The sequence below is a fragment of the Danio rerio genome, chromosome 16 (assembly GCF_049306965.1).
Source record: "Danio rerio strain Tuebingen ecotype United States chromosome 16, GRCz12tu, whole genome shotgun sequence".
Classification (NCBI taxonomy): domain Eukaryota; kingdom Metazoa; phylum Chordata; class Actinopteri; order Cypriniformes; family Danionidae; genus Danio; species Danio rerio.
Genome location: NC_133191.1, coordinates 3,613,322 through 3,639,325, shown reverse-complemented (window position 1 = coordinate 3,639,325; position 26,004 = coordinate 3,613,322). Strand labels below are relative to the sequence as shown.

Sequence of the window (26,004 nt, the reverse complement as noted above, 5' to 3'; positions counted from 1 at the left end):
GATTATAAACCAATGTATTTATTTATATACAGTTGAAGTCTGAATTTTTAGACCCCTTGTGTATTTTTTCCCCCAATTTCTGTTTAACGGAGAGAAGATTTTATTTTATTTTTTAACACATTTCTAAATATAATAGTTTAAACAACTCATCTCTAATATCCAGGGCTATTTCTGCGAGAATTTTGGTAAAATTCTGTGGATTTCTGCGGAATTATTTTGGGAGTATCAGAACTCAAACCTTGATATGTGAAATAAAAAGTAATACCTTTTAAACTTTTATTCAATGTTAAAATAGCAAATCTATTCACTTTATTCACTTGGTAAACAAAGCAAGTCTCTCATAGAATATCTCTACTAATAGACAGAAAATATTACGGTTCAAACTGCATTGTACATAAATCAGATGAACATTTTCACATTAGTGAATAATATTACTGTAATTAATTAAAAAACTAAATAAATTTAGATTTACACACATTTACTCAAGTAAATAAACAGAAATAATGATGGGCTTAAAATCTGCAGAAATCTTTGGAATTCTGCGGAAAATCTGCGGAATTCTGCACTTGCAGATTCCGTGTGGGCCTACTAATAATTGATTTGACTGAGGGAGAGGAGATATTTCTGAAGCAGGATTCCTCATGACGATACCTCGAGAAGTACATATTTTACTCTAGCAATGGCTAAAGTATACTATGTTAATTACGATAGTTACTAATGATACTACATTATGTAGTGTAATTCATTAACGAAGAGTTGTAAATATATATACAATTTAATGCTGAATTTACTTTACTATGAATTACTATATCCCTCGGGCTGCTGGGAATTGAAGCAATGGCCAGGAAACGGCTTATAGGAAAGGTCACTGAAGAGGCGGAAGCAACATCTCACTGGATTTGGCTACAAAGGGAGGTTCGGTGGAAAAGCCAAACTGTTGGAAAACAAAACATATCATAGAGTTGGGTGGTGGTCAGCAGGAGTAGGTCCAGGACGCTGGGTCTGCTGTCGAGCCCTCCCGAGGTGTTATGGGCTTAAATCGTTGAAACACCGAGGAAGGTGGGTGCCCATCTGATGACCGGCTGTAACCACCAACCCTTATAAAGAGTATATCCCTAACTCCCTAGCTGGTGCTGAAGGAAGAAAGAAAGGGGGGAAGTATGCCACCGGCCCACAGTTGGTGCAGGGCAGAGTACCTGTAAAGGCGGGCCAGTTGCAATGGTACCATCGTATTTTGCATATACTATAATATTTTAAATGTATACCACCTGGTTTTATTGGATTTTTAGTTTTTGCATGTTACATACTATAATTTATTTCTGTTTAGTACAGCATATTAACTGCAGCAAATAACTGAACTGATCTATTCTGCCTCATATGCTTTACTGAGTTTTATTGATCACTAAGATATGATTGACTTGGATTTAAGTTGCTTCATTTTAAAAATGAAGCTAACAAAATTAGCTTCGATGTAGCTAAACTACTTTGCCAAGTAGCTTTTAGCTTAGCTTGCTACAATTCCCAGGGGGTAGCTTTTAGTGTAGTTAAGCTACATTTTAAGTAGAGTAGCTAATAGCTTAGCTCACTACAGTTTTCTTGTAGCTTGCCTAACACTGGAGGTACACATTCACAACGAGCCGGAGTTGGTGATTGAACAGAAGCTGTTGGAATGTGAGGGTCATTATGGCCCATTTTTGACCCTGCCCATTGGTGTTTCTTTTTTGGCATCTCTCTCTCTCTCTCTCTCTCTCTCTCTCTCTCTTTCTCCTTTCTTTTCTCTTCACGTGAGAGTCCAGTTTGTGTCCGCAGACCACTGTGAAGAGACACAGGTGCAGCTGCTCCTGCCAGGTCCCGACGGTCGCTTTACCTGTGAATGAGCTCAGATAGAAAATAACCCCCGAGTGCTTGTCATTACCCGTTTATCTCCCCGCCAACTTCTCTTACTCTTTCCATTTGTCATTTACTTCTAAACACCTTCAGAACTGCCTATTGTTCATTGCCCGTGTCATCACCAATCCCAGTCGTTTCCACAAGGGTCAGTGTGATCTACAGACGTCTAATGTTAAACCTGCTTACAGCGTCTAATCATCGGCTGACCGTGGCTTTGGATGGATTCTTCTGTCCACACCGGCGTCAGGACATTGTGTCCTGTTCCTGTAGAGAGAGAGAGAGAGAGAGTGACCCTCTGCTGGAGGACCATCTGTGGCGCTCACACAGATGTTTCTTAGACTCATTATTCAAAGCCGCACAGCAGATGGAGGAAATTCATAAAACGGTATTTCAAATGAGGTTTCAGCTCATCGTGTCGCACTTCAAAATCTGTCACCTGAGAATTCCACACTTACTGATAATGTATTGAGCCATCCGAGCTTCTTACTGGTAAGTATTAGCTGTTAGTGTATATCAATATTTTGTGACATATATAGTCTCACTGGGATAACATGTCTCTGGCTGTATTGACTTCAATGGCAAGGGATAGTTTATAAATGGCCTTAAAGATGACCTATTATGCAAAAATTACTTTTATAATGGGTTTAAACACAGTTGTGTTGCAACAGTCTGTGAATATAACCAGCTTCTAATGGTAAACATTTATTAATTGTTTTATATTATAGTCACACTTGATGAAAGCAGTCTGCTGAAACACTTTGATTGACATTATCCCTTTGTACAGGTCATCAGAGTGGGAAAGCCCCGCCCACTAGTAATCATCTCTCCTTCATTAGCATAATGCATCTGCCACTATGCTGACACACAGGCATTTGTTAATTGCAACTTAAGCAGTATCTCAGGTAACACAGGTGATCAAGTAAACATATGGAAATGTGCTTCGGTAACTCTCAGGTTGCAGCATTCCCTGCTGAAAAATCCAGCTTAAACCAGCCTAGGCTGGTTGGCTGGTTTTAGTTGGTCAACCAGGCTGGTTTTAGAGGGGTTTTGGCCATTTCCAGGCTGGTTTCCAGCCTGGTCTTAGCTGGTCAGGCTAGAAAATGACCAGCCAAATCCAGCTAAAACCAGCTTGACCAACCTGGTTTAAGCTGGACATAGCTGGTTTTGGCTGGGCTCCCAGCCTGGCTAGGCTTGTCAAGCTGGTTTTAGCTGGTCATCTCCCAGCCTGACCAGCTAAGACCAGGCTGGAAATGGCTGGAAACCAGCCTGGAAATGGCCAAAACCCCTCTAAAACCAGCCTGGTCGACCAGCTAAAACCAGCCAACCAGCCTAGGCTGGTTTAAGCTGGATTTTTCAGCAGGGTTGTCCATTCATACTGTGCACACATTTTTGCTGTATTTTTCCCTGAAGCTGAGCAGAAGTGTGAAAGGAGAGCTGGGGTGTTGCCTGCCCTCCTCTTGTCCTCCTGAAAGCTCCAGCAGAACTGAACATCATATCGCTGCTATTTACAGCGTCTACTCAATAAGGCAATATCTGCAGATCGATTTTTACAGCTGCTCACCCTCAACCTCTTCTTCAAGCACACTGGATTTGATAACTCAAGTGCTATCGATTTCTCTATAAGCAAAAAATAAGTCTTTCTCAGGGAATGCATAGACAACAGTTGTGGGGACACCCTGCCAGAGTTCATGTCTTTCTTATCTTTCAAAGGTTTTATGTTATGGTTTATGTCTTTCATCTACTTTTGTTTTGTCACCAGAGATCAGGGTTATACAACTTTGGCAAGGACATGAGTTTCTTTTACCAATCAATCAATCAATCAATCAATCAATCAATCAATCAATCAATCAATCAATCAATCAATCAATCAATCAATCAATCAATCAATCAATCAATCAATCATTTAACAATTGTTATTCTTTATTATTTTACTTTTTTATTTTAGGTTGACCATAAATCTGATATATACGTGTAGTGATATATTATATTACTTTGCCTTACGCAATACACTATTTATATAAACACACACACACACACACACAACTCTTTGAAATGCTGGGTTATAAACCAAATTGGGTGAAATACAGACTAACCCAAACATTGGGTTCAATTTGGTCCTATTAATTTAATGAAAAACATAAACTCAGCAGTTGGGTTAGTCCCAATTACACCAGGAATTGGGATAAAATAACCCTGCATTTTTAGAGAGAGAGAGAGAGAGAGAGAGAGAGAGAGAGAGAGAGAGAGAGAGAGAGAGAGAGAGAGAGAGAGAGTGTGTGTGTGTGTGTGTGTGTGTGTGTGTATGTGTGTATGTATGTATGTATACATATATTAGCTGTTTTGGCCTCGCCCCCTACTGAATTAATACCCTGTTATTCTTTGTTATATTTTGATGTAAATAAACTTCTCTTTTTCTTGATTTGATCTTGTGTCTAAGTTTTCTAGCCATTCTATTTGAAGAGATGAGTTCTCGCTCTTATTTTTCCAGCCATTGCACATCCTCCACCACCAATCATTTATTTTCTGTTGCGGTCACATCCCTAGACCGACCGACCGACCGACCGACCGACCGACCTACCTACCTACCTATCTGTCTATCTATCTATCTAATCTCCCTTCAGCCACTTTATTAGGTACACCTGTCCAACAGCAACTCATTGCATTAAGACATGTTCAAGATGAACTGCTGCATCTCAAACCAAGCATCAGCATGGAGTATAAGCGTGATTTAAGTGACTTTGAACGTGGTATGGTTGTTGATGCCAGACGGGCTGGTCTGAGTATTTAGAAACTGGGATTTTCACGCACAACCATCTCTAGGGTTTACAGAAAATGGTTTGAAAAAAAGGTAAATATCCAGTGAGCGGCAGTTCTGTGTGCGCGAATGCCTTGTTGATGTCAGAGGAGAATGGCCAGACTGGTTCCAGCTGATAGAAAGGCAAGTAACTCAAATAACCACTCGTTAGAACCGAGGTCTGCAGAAGAGCATCTCTGAACACACAACACGTGTGTATATATAGCATTTTTCTTCAAACTTTGATATAGTTTTGGACATATAATTGACCATGTATGTATGTATTAAAAAGTTTGAAAAATCCATGGATCTATTAATTACTCGAGTAACTGTGACTAGCTTTGCACTGTTTAGCATATATATTTTTAAAACTGTACTTTTATTTGAGCACAAATTAAGCAAAATATTCTACTCAGCAACTTTTCAGTTAGAGCTCGTTATTAATATGCCTACAATCTTTGACCTGCATTTCTGTAGCCAAACGGGCCAATCAAAGCCCTGATATCTGAAGCGGAAAAGCGCAGCTGCAGCAGATTTGAAGAGCTAATCATCAAAATCACACCGAGCATGAGCTCAGACAGAGCGAACGTTTGGAGAAGTACACGGTAATAAAATCCCTATATTTGACACATATCGATACTGAAATATCAGGCACGGTTCCTAATTTTCCTCTTATCTACACACAGCTCTCTGCTCTCTGCTCTCCTTCAGCGAGTTCGACACGCCTCCTGTCACTCACTCACAATTACAGTCTGAATCAATGTCGGCGCGGGATTGCAGGTATTATTGCGCATAATTCTAATCATTTCTGCAAATGTTGCGAGCGCTTTATTGTAACTCGGCAGGATAGTCATGCAGTGGAGGAAAACGGCATGTGCCAACATTTGAAGTGATAGTTCACCCAAAACCATTTACTCAGCCTTTACTAGTCACAAACCCTTATAACATTTACTGTGATTTTGTGAAAGTGAATGTGTATTTTTACAATCAATATCTCAATATTAATGACGTATATCTAGCTATCTATCTATGCACATTCATAGTTTTGTGATTTAACAATTTAAGAGAGAGAGAGAGATTCACCGGCCACTTTATTAGGTACACCGTGCCTACCGGTGTTGCGGTTTAACTGGTGACCGTGTTAACTGGTGTCCCTTTCCAGGTGTAAGCTATTTACGTTTGCAGACTGGCAGATTCGTCACTTATTCACAGCAACAATACATGTCCATACTAAATAAAGGTTCTTATTACTTTATGTCAGTGTCATTGTAAACATTATTGATTTTATTATCTGTGTAGCAGAACAGTATATAACCAAAATTAATCTAAAAAAATAATTAGAATTTACATGTCATTATCGGGATTTGAACCCGTGTAGTCAAAAGGTTCAGCACATGCATCATTCAACTTATCTAACTGAGTTACTCAGATCTACACATGAGGTTGTCTGTGTTTTAAAGGGCCATGAAACCCCCTTGTTTCAGCAGGGTGTTTTCACACCTCTACTTTGGAAAAAGTCAGAAAAGTGGGCGTGTCCAGCTCTGTTTAGGGGGGAGTGTCGGAGGAAGAAAAGTGGGATGGTGTGGGAGTGTCTATCTGGGCACGTGCGAGTTTCAGAGTCAAAATACACACACACAAACACAGGAGAAAGTGATGGTGTTTAACCTACATGGACATCTGTAGTCAAATTATTTGCCAAATTATTAAATGGTGGACTTTAACTGCAGTTTGGCTCTTTCATTCAGGGAATTCATTCATGTGCCTCGCGACAAACGAGATATTTGATTCGAGGAACTGCTGTAAGCGTGTATTTTTCATGCAATGTTTGATACCGCACGGCGAATGAGAGAAAAAAAAAACCTCAGCATTTCCCGGAAACTTAGATGCACACGGCAGGTAGCGTCAGAAAGCCGCGTGTGTTATTCCGGTCACTAAATGCGGTGAAAACCCTACTTGAGGTTAAAGTTTGGTTGTAGTGCTAACATGTTTACACTCAGTGCAATGGTTAACTTAGTTTGATACGAACAAACTGAATAAACAAAGAGCACTGGTCGCTCACTTACCAAATCTGTAGAGACAGGACAATCACCAGCAACTAGAGCCGCGTCTTTATGAAGAGAAGACTACAAGCGAATCCGGATCTCAGCGTTTGCAGATGAGAACAGCTCTCAGGTAAACAAAGTTCCTCCTTAGACACGTAAGTTATTGTTGTCGATCGTCGCGTACACTGTTAATCCACACGTGAGACTGCGCTCTCACGTGAAAACGAAACTTAACTGCAGCAAACTATAAAAGCAACACTTCACGCTTGTTTTGCCAATACAACGTGGCGTCTCTGTCGTCTAAACACTGTGACTAATGAATATTAATGAAGTTGCACAATAGAGCGCGCTGATTGGTTTGAACCAAGCCTTACTCATGCATTAATGCAGCAGGCTGTAAGACATAATAAGACACACTCTGGCACAGACGTCCAGTCTGCACGCTGGAATACACGCTATTATCTCATGACCGTGACGCAGCTTCAAAAATCAAACCGGAAGTACGAATTTTGCTTGACATAACGCAAAAACAACCAATTTACACTTTTTTTTGTGAAATATAGGTGTCCTAATAGTGTTTTTAGCAGTGTGGGACACATATACGACTGTCAACAACTCAAAACATGTGTTTTGGTGTTTCGTGACCCTTTAATATCTTTATCAGTCAAAATATGCTGTGCTTGTGGACCCGTGTTGACATGTTTCCATCTATTTACATGTTGTTTAGTTACATTTACTCGTGTTACCGTGTTTCTACAAACTCTCCGGCTGAAAGAATAGCTCTCAATGACAAAACAATGTTTCATCAGTTCACTCAAACCATGTTTTTCCATAGTTGTAGACTCATGTGTACCTGTGCCTTAGGAGTCGTGTTAACTCGTGACCTGTGCTCAAACATTTAATGTAAATAAAGATTTTACAAAAAAAAAATAATACAATGACGATATTATTATGCAACTATGTCTAATATATCTAATATTTATGTAATGTATTAAATCCCAGTAGATCAGCAGTTTCTGAAATACTCAGACCAGCCTGTCTGGCACCAACAACCATGCCACGTTCAAAGTCACTTATTCGGTTTGATGTGCAGCAGATTCTCTTGACCATAGCTGCATCCCAAATCGCATACTTATGCACTATTCTACACCATTTTGTAGTATAAATAGTGTAAGTAATGTGTTCACAATGAAAACTCTAAAAATAATAAGTGCACTTTAATTACCCGGATGATGCACTCATTCAGCCGCTAAAATGAAGTGTGTAACGATGGACACTTCACGCACTCAATGACCGCACGTTTGCTTGCGTAGCGGAAGGGGCGGAGCTATCAGATGCACATGTTGGATAACTTTATTTATTTTGGATGGTGAAAGCAAAATTCTTCTACGAGAGTGATTACAGCGCCTCCCGATGGTGAATGCGGTTATACTCACGGCAGGTATTATTTGATAATTCGGTCGTTTATTTAACTTATTTGGCGACCGTCAAACATCATCAGTGAAACGGTTTGAATTTCCGCTTAGTAAAAAAACGTTAGTGTGCCTTTTGGGACAACACTGCATACATATACTATCCTGTTGAGTGTGTAAGTGCAAAAGTACATAGTGCACCGTGTGCCATTTGGGGCGCAGCTCATGTCTACATGTCTAAAGACATTGAGTTGCTGCCATTTGATTTGCTGATTAGAAATTTGCGTCAACGAGCAGTTAGACAGGTGTACCTAATAAAGTGGCCGGAGAGTGTATTTTATAGGCCTACTACACTAAAGAGGCAGTGTTCAATGACAAACAGTACCAGCACCGTAGCGTAATTCGCTCTACATATAATGCGCCAGCACAATTTAACATGGCCGTGGAGGAGCTGCTTGAGTAAATGTCAGCCGTCAGACTGAAATACTGCACTTGTCAGAACAGTTACTACCAGGAAGCCCAACACATATTTAAAGGTTTTGACAGATAAGCATGTGATGTGCGAGGATTTTTCACCCACACCGCTGAAATGGGATATAAGCAGTGAATGGTTTACAGCAGATACAATGGTCTTAGCTGTATCTCTAAAAAGGTTATAACGGTATAAAAATGGAGAGAGAGAAGCGAGCGGGAGCACAAAATTCAAACGGACGATAGAGATCAGCCTTCGTGTGTGTGTGTGTGTGTGTGTGTGTGTGTGTGTGTGTGTGTGTGTGTGTGTGTGTGTGTGTGTGTGTGTGTGTGTGTGTGTGTGTGTGTGTGTGTGTGTGTGTGTGTGTGTGTGTGTGTGTGTGTGTGTGTGTGTTGCGAAGAGACTGACAGAAAGTAATGGATTTCTGCGTCTGTTGTGATTAAGAGTGTGTGTGGAAACTGTGATAATGTGCTGATATCTGTAGGGAACTGCCTGATGTTGGTTGCTGATAATGCGCACACTCAGACGTGCTTCACTACGGCTCCATTCTTCACATTTATTTTCTCTTCTTTTTTTAAAAATCCTTCTTCATTCTAAGGTCAAGTTTTTGAATGGCTAATATCGCTGTTAATCATGGCGGTTTTGGGGCGGACAATGCTTCCGTCGAGTTTTGGTGACCCTGCCCTTGACTGGAGAAGATCCTGGCAGGCCCGAATGATGTGAAATATTGCTTCAGCTGGTTTATTGTCCATCTGTCCAGAAGTGTAATATGATCTGTCATGGTGCATCTCTCATCCGCTCTGGTCACCTCAGTTCACTCGATGATCATGTGCTGGAATGACGCAAAACACACAAAATGGAGTCTCCATGGTGTATTACTATATGTATTCAAATATTGCTTCACATCCAGGGAAAAAATACTAAAATAAGTTTAAGTCTTGTCATCCAAGATATTTCTTCTTCTGTAAAGAAATTAAGCTTTTTGAGAAAAACATTTCAGGATTTGGGGAAAACATCTAATTGCATTTTTTTATTATTAATATATATTTGCAATTTATTTATTTATTATTATTATTATTATTATTATTATTATTATTATTATTTATTTATTTATTTTCAATTTGCAATTCAATATTGTAGTCAAGCTTCAGCTCAAAATTCGGTACCGTAGCTTCTTACTGCTATAATGTGGTAAGTGTTAGTTAAAAAAAAGAAACTAAAACGATATCAACGAACATTTGTTATTAAATATTCAGAAATAAAACACAAATTTGTCCTCTAGAAAAAAACAATGCTGTGTTTACACCAGACGCAGAATGTGCGGATAAATTTAGCTATTCGCACGTAAATAGCCGCATAAACATTTGAGTTTACTTGCATTATTTGCGCATCAAACCCCACCTCATTCATGCATCAAATTTGCTTCATTTGTGCGTCAAATTCACTTCAGAACACACGCGGATTCGTGTAATGGGCAGGGCTTCTGTCTATTCGGTGACTTTAGCTTCGTTGCTAAATGGCTAACATGGATTTTATTAGGAAAATAACAGTGTTTATTTGTTTTATAAACAAATGTATTATTATATTAAATGTATTATAAATAACAAAAAAGCAAAATAAATAAATACAGAAATAATAAACAACTAAACTAATAAATAAATAAACATAAAATAATGAACAAAATAGTAAATAAATAACATTATAAATAATCAATCAATAAAAATAACAAAATAGCTAAATAAATAAATACAGAAATAAAAAACAACAAAACTAATAAATAAATAAACATAAAATAATTAACAAAATAATAAATAAAATAATAAATGTATAAATAAAATTATAAATAATCAATCAATGAAATAACAATATAACAAAATAGCTAAATAAATAAATACAAAAATTAACAAACAACATAACCAGTTAAGAAAACAATTACAAAACAAATAACAAATAAATAAATAACAAATTAAATAACAATATAACAAAAATCAAATAACAAAATAGACAAATAAATAAATACAGAAATAATGAACAACAAAACCAATAAATGAATAAATAAACATAAAATAATTTACAAAATAATAATTAAATAAATGGATAACGTTGTAAATAATCAATCAATTAAATAGCAATGTAACAAAATAGCTAAATTCATAAATAAATTAATAAATAAATACATTATAAATAATCAATCAATTAAATAGCAATATAACAAAAATAAATACCAAAAAAGCTTAATAAATAAATACAGAAATAATGAACAAAACAAAACCAATAAATTAATAACAAAATAAATAACATTATAAAATATCAATTTATTAACTAACAATATAACAAATATATTAAAAAGCAAAATAGCTAAATAAATAACAAAATATAGAAAAATAAAAACAATATTGCTGTGTATCTTGAGAAATAGAAAGTCAGGTCTTCAAATCTATTCACATTCTTTTCATTCCAGTACCTGTAAGGCTGACATCACCCATTTATTTCATACCGCAATTACTCTTTAACTGATCCCCAGGGATTACTTACACCGAAAAAAACAAGTTATTCCTTCTTCATGCCATATGTCCCTCTTTCCTCAGGGAGACTGACTCCGGCTCGCCTTTTAACTTCATTACACATTTAGGAGACACTTATTTGACAACTACTGTATATATCTGTACTCCAGGTTGCTTAAGAAGAGCCAAAGTGACTTGTACATGTGCACTCAGATCATTAGTGAAAAGAATGAGCATTTATTGTCCCGGCAGCTTTCGAGCGAGAAGGAAGTCTGTTTGTATGGCGCTCGACATGACAGATGGCTAACGCTTGTTATGAGTGACTTGTGCATGTGGTGCTCTTTGTTGTAAACAACAGTAGTTCCATTATTGCCTAACAAAGCTTTGCATGCTTCTGTTCTTAGATTAGATATCTCTGTTTATTCAACCTGTGATTTAATGATATGCCTGTTAAGTTAGCCGGTAATGGACTGGCCATCTGGAGCTCTAGAGGAATTCCTCTTGGACTCATCTGAGGGAAATAGGCACTGTAATACCAGTAAGTGTAACAACTAAGGGTGGGACGGTTTACAAAATTAGTCGGTTCGGTTTGTGTCACGGTTTTGTGGTCATGGCTTTCCAGGGCTCGAAATTAATCCTTTTTGCTTGGTAGCACAGGTGCTCGTAACTTTAAAAATGTAGGCGCATCAGTCAAAATTTAGTCGCACCCTTACTACAAGTTTTATACAAACATATTAATTGCATTTGAAATCAACAGTAATCAAACTAACAAGCAAAACAATATAAATGCATGCTTGAGGAAAATATGTCTCAACGAAATCCCGTTATCACAACAAAATAGATTTTTATAACATAACTGAGTGAGCAAAAGATACACGGAGCGCTCATTGGCCCTGCACACACTGCTTGACATGAATGAATCTGTTTACGGGATAACTATGCTGATCTCACGGGTGCTGTCTGATATTGCACTGATGCTTTTGACATGTACTGTACCTTATTATATGCATACGTCATGTTAATAGCAATACGGGTCTTTTTATGAGTAGCGATATTAGTTTACTCAGCGGAAGCCCGTTTGCGATGGTGTACATGGTGGTAAATTTGACATATAGCTGCCGCTAGCACGGCGGACAGCATCTGGCGATTATATGAAGGATTAAACAGAAGCTCTCGCGCTAGATGTGGCAAACAGTTACCTGAAAATTCCATCCCACAGACTTTTCATGGCGGACTTGAAGCCAACGGAAGTCTTTTATCCACTCTTGGAAAAGTGTAGATGGTGGATTAACATTCAGCACATGGTCACTAGTTAGTAAGTTTGTCATTTATTGTAACGATGTCATGGTTTCTAAAACTAAATCGGTCAGTGTTATCTTCATTCTCATCTTCAGCGCTTTACAGTTTTTCGCGCTAGTAGCTCTTCCTGTCATCCCAAGCCAGAAGGCATTGACTGAGTGATCGACAGCTGATATTTCAGCGCTAGAGCAGTGGGCCAATAAGAAGAGCGCGAAGGCGGGGCAAGCATTACGGACTTGGCTTCGTTTACTGTGTAACTGCGTTCACTGCGTTTTGCGTTTCAAGTGCAGAGATGCATTCTGCATGAATGTCTACTGAATCCGCACATGTGGTGAACATTTTGCAGTAAAAACTGGTCGCACACAACAATTTGATGCACTCGCACAAATGCTCCCAAATATATTTTGAGGTCGCATAGATAAAATTTTAGGCGCATATGCGACCGAAATGGTTGCAATTTCGACCCCCGCTTTCAGTTTGATTTGGTTTTACTTTTTTTTTTTTTTTAATCCACTGTTGCAGGGGTGTCGAACCGCTTAGTTTCAACCCAACTTCAACATTCTTACCTGTAGGTTTCAAACAAGCCTGAAGGATTCAATTAGTTTGTTCAAGTGTGTGTGTGTGTTTAATTATGGCCCTTTTCCAATGAGTGGCACAGTATGGTACAGTTCAGCTTTATCAGGTTTGTGTTGCCACTGACAAAAAGGGTACCAATGATGAGCTTGGTGTAAGACAAAGTTTCAGTCGATGTCATTTTTGTTTGTGGAAATGTCAAAGTAAAGCTGTACGGGTCGTTCACATATATGAAAAGCACTTCTTACTAAACATATGCTTTATACACAAATACTTGTGTATAAATGTTCATTACTAACCTTTCTATAAACATGATTTGATTATAACTGCAGATCAATGATAAAAATAACCTGCTTTAACGTCTGCAATTATAAATTACAATTAACGTTATGCAACACATATGAACACATACAGCCCTTACAGTCTCTGATATATTACCAATTACAGAAAAACTACACACAGCAGACATTTAGTCCTCATTTGGCTTCTAAAACATGCAACATATAACCCACAGTCAGTGCAAACCTCTTATCTCTGTCTTTAATCTTCAGCAGCACATGTAACCTCTTGTTAGAGAGTAATTACATCATTCTGAGTTCATAATCGTCTAAAAGGAGATGATAATAATTAAACCGTTTGCTCATGGTTTAGGTTGCTGACAGAATCATTTGCTCCTTTGTTTTTTCCAGCTTTTTCTTAGTTTTTTCGCTCGTAACTCTCGCAGTTGTTAGTTTATGAAAGGATTGGATGTCAGAGGCACTTTAATAATCACACACGCGTTATTATCATCAGCTCAAGAAGTTTGTTATTTCATCTGTAGACACGCGGTTGGTGCACTCGAGCTCACAGGAAAAAGTGAAATCGCGCTTTTAGACGGCCACGAAAAACAAAAACAGGACAAAGGATTTTGTTCTTCTTGGTTTTGTGGCTGTGTCTTGTTGGTAACACTTTACAATAAGGTTCATTAGTTAATGCTTTTACTATCATGAACTAATCATGAACAGCATGTATTAATCATAATTGAACATTTACAGTACTAATGCATTATTAACAGTCAAGTCCATGCTTGTTAACATTAGTTAATGCCCTGTGAGTTAACATGAACTAACAATGAACTACTGTATTTTCATTAACTAACGTTTATTAACATGAATATATACTGTAGTGAATATATTGTTCAATGTTTGTTCATGTTAGTAAATGCATTACTAAACATTAACTAATGAACCTTATTGTAAAGTGTGACCGACTTGTTATATGTATATATTATTATGGTGTAATGTCTTGGCTGATTATTTAAAAATTGCAGTTGGCTGCACGATTAATCGAAAAAGATCACGATCTCGATTCGACCCCACACATGATCTTGATTCAGCTTTTCTAGGATTCAGCCAATTATATTTTCAAGGTCAGGAGAAAAGCTTAAAGGTGGTCACACGAGTCTTCACAGTAACATAGACACCTTCAAATGGTGTTAAAAGTGTCCCATACTGTATTTATAAGGTATAATTTACCCTGAAATCACACGTGAGCTGACCGTGAGCTGTTTGTTTACTACAGAGAACGCGGGCGTGCACGCCAATGATGCCTACTCTAGTGAACAGAACCTGCGTAGGCTGTGGATAACAGGTAATGAAGTTGTAAATAACGTTCAGTTTGTTGCACAGAGCGATCGTTTGAGAGCCGCGCTGAAAGACTGATTTGTAGGACTGCAACAACAAATTGATTTAAATGGATAAAAATCTATTAAAAATGTTCACTTAATATGTTTGCAGATATGTAAGAAACATGCTATGGTGTTTATGCTTTAGCAAAGTCAACTACATTAAGTATAAAAAAACTTACATTAAGAAATTTTTTTTTTTCTTGTTCAAACTACTTAATGAAATTAAACTGAAACACAATTTTATACTTTACCGAAACCGACTTGTTGAATGTTCAATTATCTTAAATTTATAAAAACTAAGTTAACTTAATTGTTTCATGTTGTCTCAACACAAATCTATTGTGTGAAACCCAGCAGTTTTTTTTACAGTGCAGCAGGAATGCCCATTGATTACATTTTTGTGATTAATGAAGTGATGTGTTTGGGTTAATAAGGGGACACAGGACATTAGCACTAATGATTTTATCAATGTTGTGATAAGCACATTTGAGATCCTTAATCAATATTTAATATTTCATTAACTTTGCCACCAGTACATCATTAGCTTCACCAACAAAAAAAAAAACAGATCCTCTCCCAGTCGTCACGCAGAATCTAGATCAAAACGAGTTGTTTAGGTGTATTTTTGTACAGTTAGTTTTATTATTTTTTTTTATTAAATTATCATTTGTGAACATCAACATTTTAAACCAATTTTAAATAAAATGCTTGCTTAGTTAAAGGAAAATCCTATGAAATTCGATACCAATCGATACAGGAATTTTAAAAACGTCCATTTCCCGCTAACATTTAAGCGCTCAACAGAAATGACAGTGATTGGCTGTGAAGATCATCAGTTCACCAAACTCACCTCTGTTTAATGAGTGTAACCACAGATAAATGGCACATTGGAGCATTTCAAACTAATGTCGATCAGCTAGTTTGTCTAAAAGCTGACATGCGCTGATGAATAGCAGCTTTAATACTGCTAAAAAGAGTACCGTTTAGCAGCCGTAAGGAGATTGTTAATAAAAAAGGATTTAAGGATGTCGCCAGAATGGCTTTTTGGTTTCTTTTCTAGTGCATCCCAGCCACTAGACAAAGATTTTTTTAGCATAGGGGTAATGCAGGTATTGAACTTTACAATTTGCAATGTCATTGCAATGTGTGTATCTGAATAATGATGGTCGGTTCTTTTTACTTGAAAAGTCAGATGTGATTATCATAATTTGTGTTGTTGACAGAGTTTGAGGTTTACTGTATCATTACACCTTAAAGTTAGCTTTGCTTGTTTAGCATTTACACTTTACCATTGCACACACTTAACATTTTAGATTATTTTTCAAGATTAAGACTTGTTTGTTGTATTATAAAGAGATCAGATATTTTGTTCAAATATTTTTGTTTTTAACTATTAAAACAGTTTGTCCTAGTAATGATGGTAAATTAAAATGTGGTTAAATAAAATAAAAAAAAAACTAATATTCCTAAATGGATTGTTAAAAAAAATATTCAATAATTATCAATATCGAATGATATGAACATGATATTGTGATGGTAATTTTTTTTTGTAATATCGCCCAGCCCTAGTATATTTTCATGTGGGTGCATGACGACTGAAAATAGATCAGGTAGCAGATATCTTAGCCTCTGTTACTATTACCTTGCTCTGTTTTTGTTAACATTTATTATTATTTATTTGTTTAGGATATGCGTTTTCATAATCCGATTCTGACTTTAGATAATTAATAATTGTAAATTGAAGAGTGTACTTGCATTATGATGCTATTATATTTTCATTATAAAGTGAGTGGCATAAAATGGACTTAAAATGACAATAATATAGTTTATCGCAATATATTTTGTTGCAATATAAAGGACAATTAAAAAACAGATATCGTGAACGGCCTATTTAGCACTCTAGCAGACAGCATTCCAAGTTGCATAAGTGCCATCTGATGATCAAAATCGTACATCATTACATTAATATTTAGGGGATGATAATACATAAATGAAGTGGCTTGACTATTTCCCAACCATCCTGTTAATTATAAGGGAAAGCAGGCAGTCTATTATCATCTTCACAGCCACTGGAGCATTCAGCATCAGACTGTTGGCCGAGCACCAAGATGAGTGTATAGTTCCTCTGGATCTATCGATGGATGCAGCACTGATGAAACCTACAGTGCTTTTGTCTGCAGTCTTGGCAAATAGGATGGTTGGCAGCGTAGTCATTTTTACAGTAAATGTACAACCGCATTACTGCTGCCGCTGCACCAATCCTCCTGTCAATCTCACGTTCCATCCTTCCCTTACTCGTGAACAAAATTTCAAGATATATGAACTCCTCCACCTTAGAGAAGGACTTTCCTCCAACCTGGAGATGGCAAACCACCTTATTCAGGTGGAGCACCATAGCCTCAGACTTAAGGTTAAGATGATTCTCATCCTAGCCGCGTCACACTCAGCAGCAAACCACCCCAGTTTATGCTGAAGGTCCATGTCTGATGACGCCAACAGAACATTTGCAAATAACAAAGATGAGATCCTGTGCTCCCCAAAGTGGACCCCCTCTGGCCCAAGGCTGCACATAGAAATTCTGTCCATAAAAATTATAAATGGAATTGTTGACAAAGGGTTAGCCCAGCTGGAGTCCAACATGCACCGGAAAAAAGTCTGACTTATAGCCAGCAATGCAAACCAAACTCCTGCAATGTTCATACAGGGACGAGACGGGCCTTAACAGTCTCTCAGAGCACCCTCCACAGAATACCACGAGGGACATAGTCGAATGCCTTCAAGTCCATAAACACGTGGACCGGTAGGGCAAACTCCCATGAACCCTCCAGCATTTTGTTCTTCTTGGCTTTGTGGCTGTTCATCAAGACAACAAGAAGGTTTGTTTGAGCTCGGGTCAACTATGTCTTGTTGGTAACACTTTACAATAAGGTTCATTAGTTAATGCATTTACTATCATGAACTAATCATGAACAGCATTTATTAATCATAATTGAACATTTACAGTACTAATGCATTATTAACAGTCAAGTCCATGCTTGTTAACATTAGTTAATGCACCGTTAGTTAACATGAACTAACAATGAACTACTGTATTTTCATTAACTAACGTGTATTAACATGAATATATACTGTAGTGAATATATTGTTCAATGTTTGTTCATGTTAGTAAATGCATTACTTAACATTAGCTAATGAACCTTATTGTAAAGTGTGACCGACTTGGTATATGTATATGTTATTATGGTGTAATGTCTTGGCTGAATATTTAAAAATTGCAGTTGGCTGCACGATTAATTGAAAAAGATCACGATCTCGATTCGACCCCCCACACGATCTGAATTCAGCTTTTCTACGATTCAGCCAATTATATTTTCAAGGTCAGAAGAAAAGCTTAAAGGTGGTCACACGAGTCTTCACAGCAACATAGACACCTTCAAATGGTGTTAAAAGTGTCCCATACTGTATTTATAAGGTATAATTTACCCTGAAATCACACGTGAGCTGACCGTGAGCTGTTTGTTTGTTGGTGAGGGTATAGAGCTGGTCACCGCATTGTTCCTCCTGGATCCTAGGTTCAACAGCTTTATTTCTAGTAATGTAAAGTTATGTCTGTAAAGTGCTTTGAGATGCTACTTTTAAAGGCGCTATTTAAAAATAAACAAAGATTATGTTGTCCTAACACAAATCAGTGAAGTTAACATAACAAATTTAAGTGGATCGAACATAAAACAATTAAGTAATTTCAGTCTATTTTAAATTAGTTTGAACAATCAAAAAAAAAAAAAAAAAAATATATATATATATATATATATATATATATATATATATATATATATATATATATATATATATATATATATATATATATATATATATCGAGAGCAGATATCAAAATATGAATGCAATTAAATTTTAAAAGACTTGTAAGGCTTTTTTTATAATGTAGGGAAGAAAAGCGTAGGCATATACAGTATTACTGTACAATTATTCATTCATTCATTTTCCTTCAGCTTAGTCCCTTTATTCATCAGGGGTCGCCACAGTGGAATGACTGCCAACTTATCCAGCATATGTTTTACACAGCGAAAGCCCTTTCAGCACTTCTAATATACTTCCAGCTATTTTAGTTTATTCAATTCCCCTATAGCGCATGTGTTTGGACTGTGGGGGAAACCGGAGCACCCGGAGGAAACCCACATGAGCATGGGAAGAACATGCAAACTCCACACAGAAATGCCAACAGGCCCAGCCGGGACTTGAATCAGCGACCTTCTTGCTGTGAAGCGACAGTGCTAACCACCGAGCCACCAAGTCGCCCTACTGTACAATATGTCCAACCAGATGCTGGTTACTTTATAAAAGTTTTTTTTGTTTATACATGCAAATCAGCAATCTGACCACACCAGGTTTACCATACTACCAATATATAATATAGATGTGCCAAATAAAAGCCACTGACAGCAGGAGTTCACATGCAAAGTGAAGCGAAATTAACTGGAAAGAAGCATCTAGGTGCCTCAATTGGGTTTTGCTAAGCTGTTGATCATCTTGTGTTGTTGGCTTATTAAACACAATGACGGTGTCCCTCATTTGGGAGGATGAAGTTGAGTTGCTTCTCTCCCGCATGCCAACTTTATCTTATTATTTTCAGCCATTAAAATGTGTGGTTTCTTTGAATCTCGAGTCCATCGTGATTCTGCACAAGTCGAGTCCATCCGCAGTGAATTAATGAACTGTTTCTGTAAGCCCACGGTCATATCCCACACTCTAAATGATTATAACGTTGCAGATCATATACATTCGCACACTGAAAACAGCTGGAATGACAAGAAGCAAAAACACCACAGACAGAATATTAACACATGAAGACTATTCAGCTAAAGTTTATTGTATAAGTCCCAGCCAATGCATGGTCTATTCAAATATTTACCAGGTACACTTTATTTTAACCTTTCGTGTATTGTTCAAACTGACTCCTCTTTTGCTATGTTGGTGGCTGTTTTTGTCACATTGACTTCCATTCTAAGGACATTTATTGATTGCAAAGCCATGACAGTATATAATCATTCGTTCTTGATTGTTGGTTGTTATCCCCATTGGGAGGAGGTAAACTGTGCAATTTTTACTGGTGATCATCAGTTGGCAGCATTAACCCTTTAGAAAGGCCTGTGCATACACCAAACCACCAACAATCAAGAATGCATGATTATATGGTGTCATGGCTTTGCAATCAAAAAATGTGGTCACTGTATAATGGAAGTCAATGGGGCAAAAACAGCCCCTAACATAACAACAGGGTAGTCAATTTGACCAGTTTGCATTGTTGCATTAAAAAATAATAATTCAAAGCATTTTCCCAAAATAGGTGCCCTTTAATATGTACATTGATTAATAAGTTATAGGGCTGCAACAACAAATCGATTAAAGCAGAGTGAACATGGTCTTTCTCGCGCACTGATGCAGAGTTTGGTGCCTCATAGAAAGGGATGAGGAGGAAGAGTTAAATCACTACAGAATAAGGGTGTCATAATAATTTTTTTCTTTGGTGCACCACAATGCAGGTGCCGACAATTAAGTATCGGTTCAGTAATAATCATAACTGGTTATTGTGACGTCATTTATTTCAAATACCTTATGTCGCGGTAGCTTACTATGGCGAGGGAGGCAAGCGTGAGTATTTACAACGCTCCAACTACTTAAAAACACAGAAGCTGTGCACAATTTCACTGCGTGTGTGTTTGCTGGATAGTCTTTCACTGACACTTACAGCAGAAGCCCGTTTCACCAAAGCAATCTCACAGCAATTCGTAACTTTTTTTTGATTTAGTGGCTCATTCATATGAATTTGTATTATCTATTTTGTACAATTTAGTACGATTTGTACATTAAGGGTGAACATTCTAAAAAAATGGTCACCTAAAAAAACTCACTCCCGGGGACTTATAGAATGTTTTAAACTCACCAGTGAAAGGGTTAATAACAGAATTAAAGCAGCAGTGGTATAGTTTGCATTGCAAGACTAACGATTTTGTATTCACTTGCCTTTTTTGCATCATTCTTTTTTTCCATCTGCTGTCATGTATAGCTGCACTGCAAAAAAACAAATAAATAAATAAATAAAACGTTTCTTCGTCTCTTTTCCGGTACAAATATCTAAAAAAAATCTTAAATCAAGATTAGACAAGAAAAATGGCAAGAGAGAATTAAGTGATGCTTAACTTCTGTTTGAGATTATATCTCATGAAGATTGCTTTTCTTACCCCATTGGCAAATACTTTTGCTTGTTTTAAGCAAGCAATCACTTAATTTTCAGGTGTTTTTTGAGAAAACAAGACATTTCTTGTGCTATTTCATGTGTCTAGTATGTGTCTTGATTTCAAATTTCTTTTAGATATTTGGATTGAAAAAAGGACTAAACTACTTAGTTTTATTTTATTATTATTATAACTGCATTGCTTTAATACACTCTTGCATTGGGCTCACACATACACTCTGCACTCTGACTACTTCAACACAGTTGATAAGCTGTGGTGGGCATTTTGTCTTCTTCACGAAGAACGCAGTCGACTAATCACAACAGACTGGGTCATCAGACCAATCAGGACAGATCAGTATTGCGCAAAGGAGGCATTTGGGAACAAATAAATCCCTGAACGAATCATATGGGAGTCGTTGGGTTAATGAGGTAAAAATAAATGCATATTATAAGACAACGAAAGTGTTTTTTGACCTTGCTTGCATATCAGCCTTTTTTTCTTTGCTCTATTGTAGCTATTTTTGCTTGCAGTTTTTTTTATACATGATTCACTCCCTTAGAAAATCACTTCAGTCAATCTAAATAAATGATCCTCTCTCCACAAATTGAGCTATTTAAAGCCATCTGCTGAAATTGTATTCGTATTGCAGTATATATTTTGCAGAAAAACTAAATATCACCATGTCAGATTTTTCCAATATTGTGCCGTTCTACAGTGTAGTGAACCTACTGAACGTGTGATAATCTGTGTTTTGTTTTTTTGAACGTTAAAATGTTGCTCATGAAATGAATTGTATGGCATGAATCAAAATATTTATATTGATTCAGGGGTGTTAAATGCATTGAATACATAAAAACATTTTACTTGTTTAAAACCAGTCCAATTTTTACTGTAGAATTAAACAGCAGCTTGAACACAGCTTTGTTTTCAGGTGGATGGAAAATGACTGGCAATTATATTGGAACTCTCAATTTCAGCCGGATCATTTTCTTTTTCTGTTTCTTTGTGTGTGTGTGTGTGTGTGTGTGTGTGTGTGTGTGTGTGTGTGTGTGTGTGTGTGTGTGTGTGTGTGTGTGTGTGTGTGTGTGTGTGTGTGTGTGTGTGTGTGTGTGTGTGTGTGTGTGTGTGTGTGTGTGTGTGTGTGTGTGTGTGTGTGTGTGTGTGTGTACATCAGATGGTCAGTATTGTGGGTGGCTTGTGGAAATGCCATCTGAGGCTGAGCCCAGTAACTGGTGTATTATCATCTTGCAGTTAGCAAACTGTTGTCAACAGATGCAAGGTGTTTTGTTCATGCTGATTAAGCTGCTACTTTAAGCAGGCTCTAGACCCGAGATGGTGAGAGCTATGATACTACAATAGAAAACAACACATTAAAAAAAATTCTGCGGCTAACTGCTCACTGATTCAAATAATATAGTCAGAGCCTAAACGATTCACAGTAATTATAAATCAATCCAAGATGAGTCTCAAAAACGAAACAAAGGTCAAAATTTAATAATGCAGAATTATTATAGATAGATAGATGGATTGGGCGAAGCAGTGGCACAGTAGGTAGTGTTGTCGCCTCACAGCAAGAAGGTCGCTGGGTTACTGGTTCGAGTCCCCGCTCAGTTGGCATTTCTGTGTGGAGTTTGTATATTCTCCCTGCATTGGCGTGGGTTTCCTCCGGGTGCTCCGGTTTCCCCCACAGTCCAAAGACATGCAGTACAGGTGAATTGGATTGGCTAAATTTTCCGTAGTCTATGAGTGTGTGTGTGAATGTGTGTGTGTGTGTGTGTGTGGATGTTTCCCAGAGATGGGTTGCGGCTGGAAGGGCATCTGCTGCGTAAAAACTTGCCGGATAAGTTCATTCCGCTGTGGCGATCCCGGATTAATAAAGGGACTTAGCCGACAAGAAAATGAATGAATTAATCAAAGACAGAACAGATAGCATAAATTAGAATGATTTTATTATGAGTTAGCATAATGATAGCATGTTTCTAGCATGATTTGCAGATGGATGGATGGATGGATGGATGAATGGATGGATAGATATATAGATTATTAGCATGAATTAGAATGATTTTATTATGAGTTGGCATGATGCTAGCATGTTTGTTGTAATAATTAGCATGTTTATAGTATTAATTATCATGTTGGTAGCATGATTGGCATGTCACTAGCAGGGTTCTAGCATGATTTTGAAGATAGGTAGATAAACAGATCGATAGACAAATTAATAGATATTTTATTAGCATGAATTAGAATGATTTATGAGTTCGCATGATGCTAATATGTTTCTCGGATGAATTAGCATGTTTCTAGCATTAATTGGCATGTTGTAAGCATGATTAGCATGTCACATAGCATGTTTCTAGCATGATTTGCAGATAGATAGATAGATAGATAGATAGATAAAATTAGAATGATTTTATTATAAGTTAGCATGATGCTAGCATGTTTTAGTATTAATAAACCTGTTGCTAGCAAGATTAGCGTGTTACTAGCATGATTTAAAGATAGATAGATCTTTGCTATGATGACAGTAGATAATATTTGAACATTTTTAATAAACTAGTATTCAGAATGCAGTGCAATTTAGAGGCTTAATTAGGTGAACCAGGCAAATCATTGAATAGTGATTTAGTATTTTCTGTAGACAATTAAACAAAAATTGCCTGAAGGGGATAATAATAACGATAAAATTGTTTAAAAAAAATGATTTTATTCTAGCCGAAATAAAATAGAAAAGACTTTCTCTGGAGGAAAAAAATATGTAGGAAACACTGAAAAAACCCTCGCTCTGTTAAACACCCTTTGGGAAATATTTAAAAAATAAAATAAAATAAAGAAAAAATAAATAAGTCACAGAAGGGCGACTAATTTTGACTTCAACTGTTTATGCCAAAGATGCTTGATTTTTCTATTGACTGCACCATTACTACTGTGGTCATCACTGTGTCCGTTTTTCCATATAGTGAATTGAGTTGTAGAAAGTCTGTTGTCACGTCTGTAAATAACTAAGCTTTGTGTGTGTGTACAGAACAGGATTAAGCACTCAGAAGAGATTGTGTGTGGCACTTACTGTAACTAACTGAACTGAAGCGGACGGTTGATGGCGTGGTGTTCAGGGGGCAGCAAAGTCAGAGCCGGTGGGATGCTCAAGTGTCAGAGATAAAGTAGTAATTTAGCGGACACTGTTTGATCCACTTACTTACAGTATAACAAGCACAGTCCTCCTGGAGTAACCTGAGGTTAAGAACTTGATCAAGGACTCTCGGGTGATAATTCATTTATTAACGCTTTGTGGTATATTTTATACTGCAGGATTTTACAAACAAAGATTTAAAAAGAGGTCTGTCCATTTAACACGTTAATTAATCTAAAAAAAAGGCAGATACATAAACTCTAGCCATTGTCTTAATTTGTAAAATGACACTTACCAGCTGTGTCTCATTTCAGAGGCTGCAACCTCCTTCAAGGTGAATCCTTCGAAGTCCACACAGGCCGAAGTGAGCGTTTTGAAATGACACTATCTAGCCTACAGATGACAGATCTCATCTTCAGGCATCCGTAACAGCCTGCTGTTAATAAGTGCTAATAAAATTTATGATGACTTTTTTCAAAGTTAATTAAAAACTTATTTAAGCGATCTGAAGGCCAAACTAGGTTTACAGAAGCTGGAAATATATTTCCTTTAAAAATGTAACCTAAAATCACTCTTTAGTTAGACTTGTCATACTCTTTTTGTTTTTTTTAAACATGTGTTTACATATCATATAGTCACATTTTTACATGACATATTTTATAGTCAAATAAACTTAATTCATACATTTTAACCGGAGTTTCCTTTTGAAAACGTCCTGCTGTTATCAGCGAGCAATGAATCTTGGGATGTTCGAGGTCCCAAAGGATGCATCGGTATTGTCCTTTATTGCTTAGGAAACGAAGGATGCATTTGGAGGCTGCGTTTGAAAGAGCCTTCCAATATTTTTGAAATGAGACAGCCTGCAATGACGCAGCGCACTTCGAATGCATCCTACGCAGGATGCAGCCTCTGAAATGAGACACAGCTACAGACACAAGTTTCCATCCAAAAAATGTGAATCAACTTTATGTACAAAACTAGATTATCGCATAAAAGATGTGTGAATATGCGTTTCCATCCAACGAGTCAACGAGAACAAAATCGTCACTGATTATCTGGCGCCAAATATCAACCATAAAAACGAAATTTGCTGTGGTAGGAGAAGCTGCCTGAATCTTTTCTTTATTTAATAAATGATTTTCACCTCAGGAGGCAATCCTGACATGCAGTATACCTTCGGTGGTGTTTGAAGGCGTGAGATGCAGAGCACAGATGCTCTTGATTCTTGAGGTCATTATTAATATAATAACACTAATACTGAAACCGTTGAGGCGTTTTAGAATGACCAAATCAACATTTCTGATGTTATACAATGTGCTCAGCCTGCTGGTTAGTCCATTCACATGTATTTTTATCATTAAATGATCTCTTCACATGACTTTTTATTTTAATGCGCATATATTGGAATTTGTTCAGTAAAATTGTTTCCATCACAGTTTATGCACATCTTTTCTTATCGAATAAAAAGTTTATCCTACTTTATGCGCATTTTAAAATTTTGCACATCTTGGCGTTTCCATCAACCGTTTTATTTGAGCATATCCAAAATGCGCATAAAAATAGGTGGGTGGAAACGTAGCTAATGATTTCAACTATTGAGTTTGTCCAAATTTGACCAAACATTGATTTAAAACAACAAAGCATTTGTGTATGAGTGTATTTAATTTCATTAAATTCAAGTTCATTTATATACCATAATTATTCAGTATTTTTTTTATTTATTTTTTTTTTTTTTACAAAATTTATTTATTTATATAATTATTCCATTATTCTATTACAATCAAATTAGGAAAAGTTCAAATGTGCTGTAACTTTTTGACTTTTTTAAAGCATAAAAATACGATTATATTTTTGCAGATATTTAAGCAACATGCTGAGTGAACAGTCTTGTTTATCTGAAAAACATTGCTGAATTCAGATATTCTATATATATATATATATATATATATATATATATATATATATATA

General features: G+C 36.8%; 2 long non-coding RNA genes across 2 annotated transcripts in view; one reads left to right on the top strand and one right to left on the bottom strand.

Annotated features, from left to right (window-relative positions):
- Positions 1 to 24,417, bottom strand: LOC141378139 (uncharacterized). Its single transcript, XR_012391903.1, has 3 exons — positions 24,332 to 24,417; positions 20,695 to 20,742; positions 1 to 2,154 (listed from the first exon to the last, which is right to left on the bottom strand). It is a non-coding gene; the product is annotated as an uncharacterized lncRNA (long non-coding RNA).
- Positions 5,248 to 26,004, top strand: part of LOC141378137 (uncharacterized) — an 88,283-nt gene continuing 67,526 nt past the window's right edge. Inside the window, exons 1-2 of the long non-coding RNA XR_012391901.1 lie at positions 5,248 to 5,289; positions 5,371 to 5,464. This is a non-coding gene — a long non-coding RNA (uncharacterized lncRNA). The remainder of the gene's footprint in view (positions 5,290 to 5,370; positions 5,465 to 26,004) is intronic.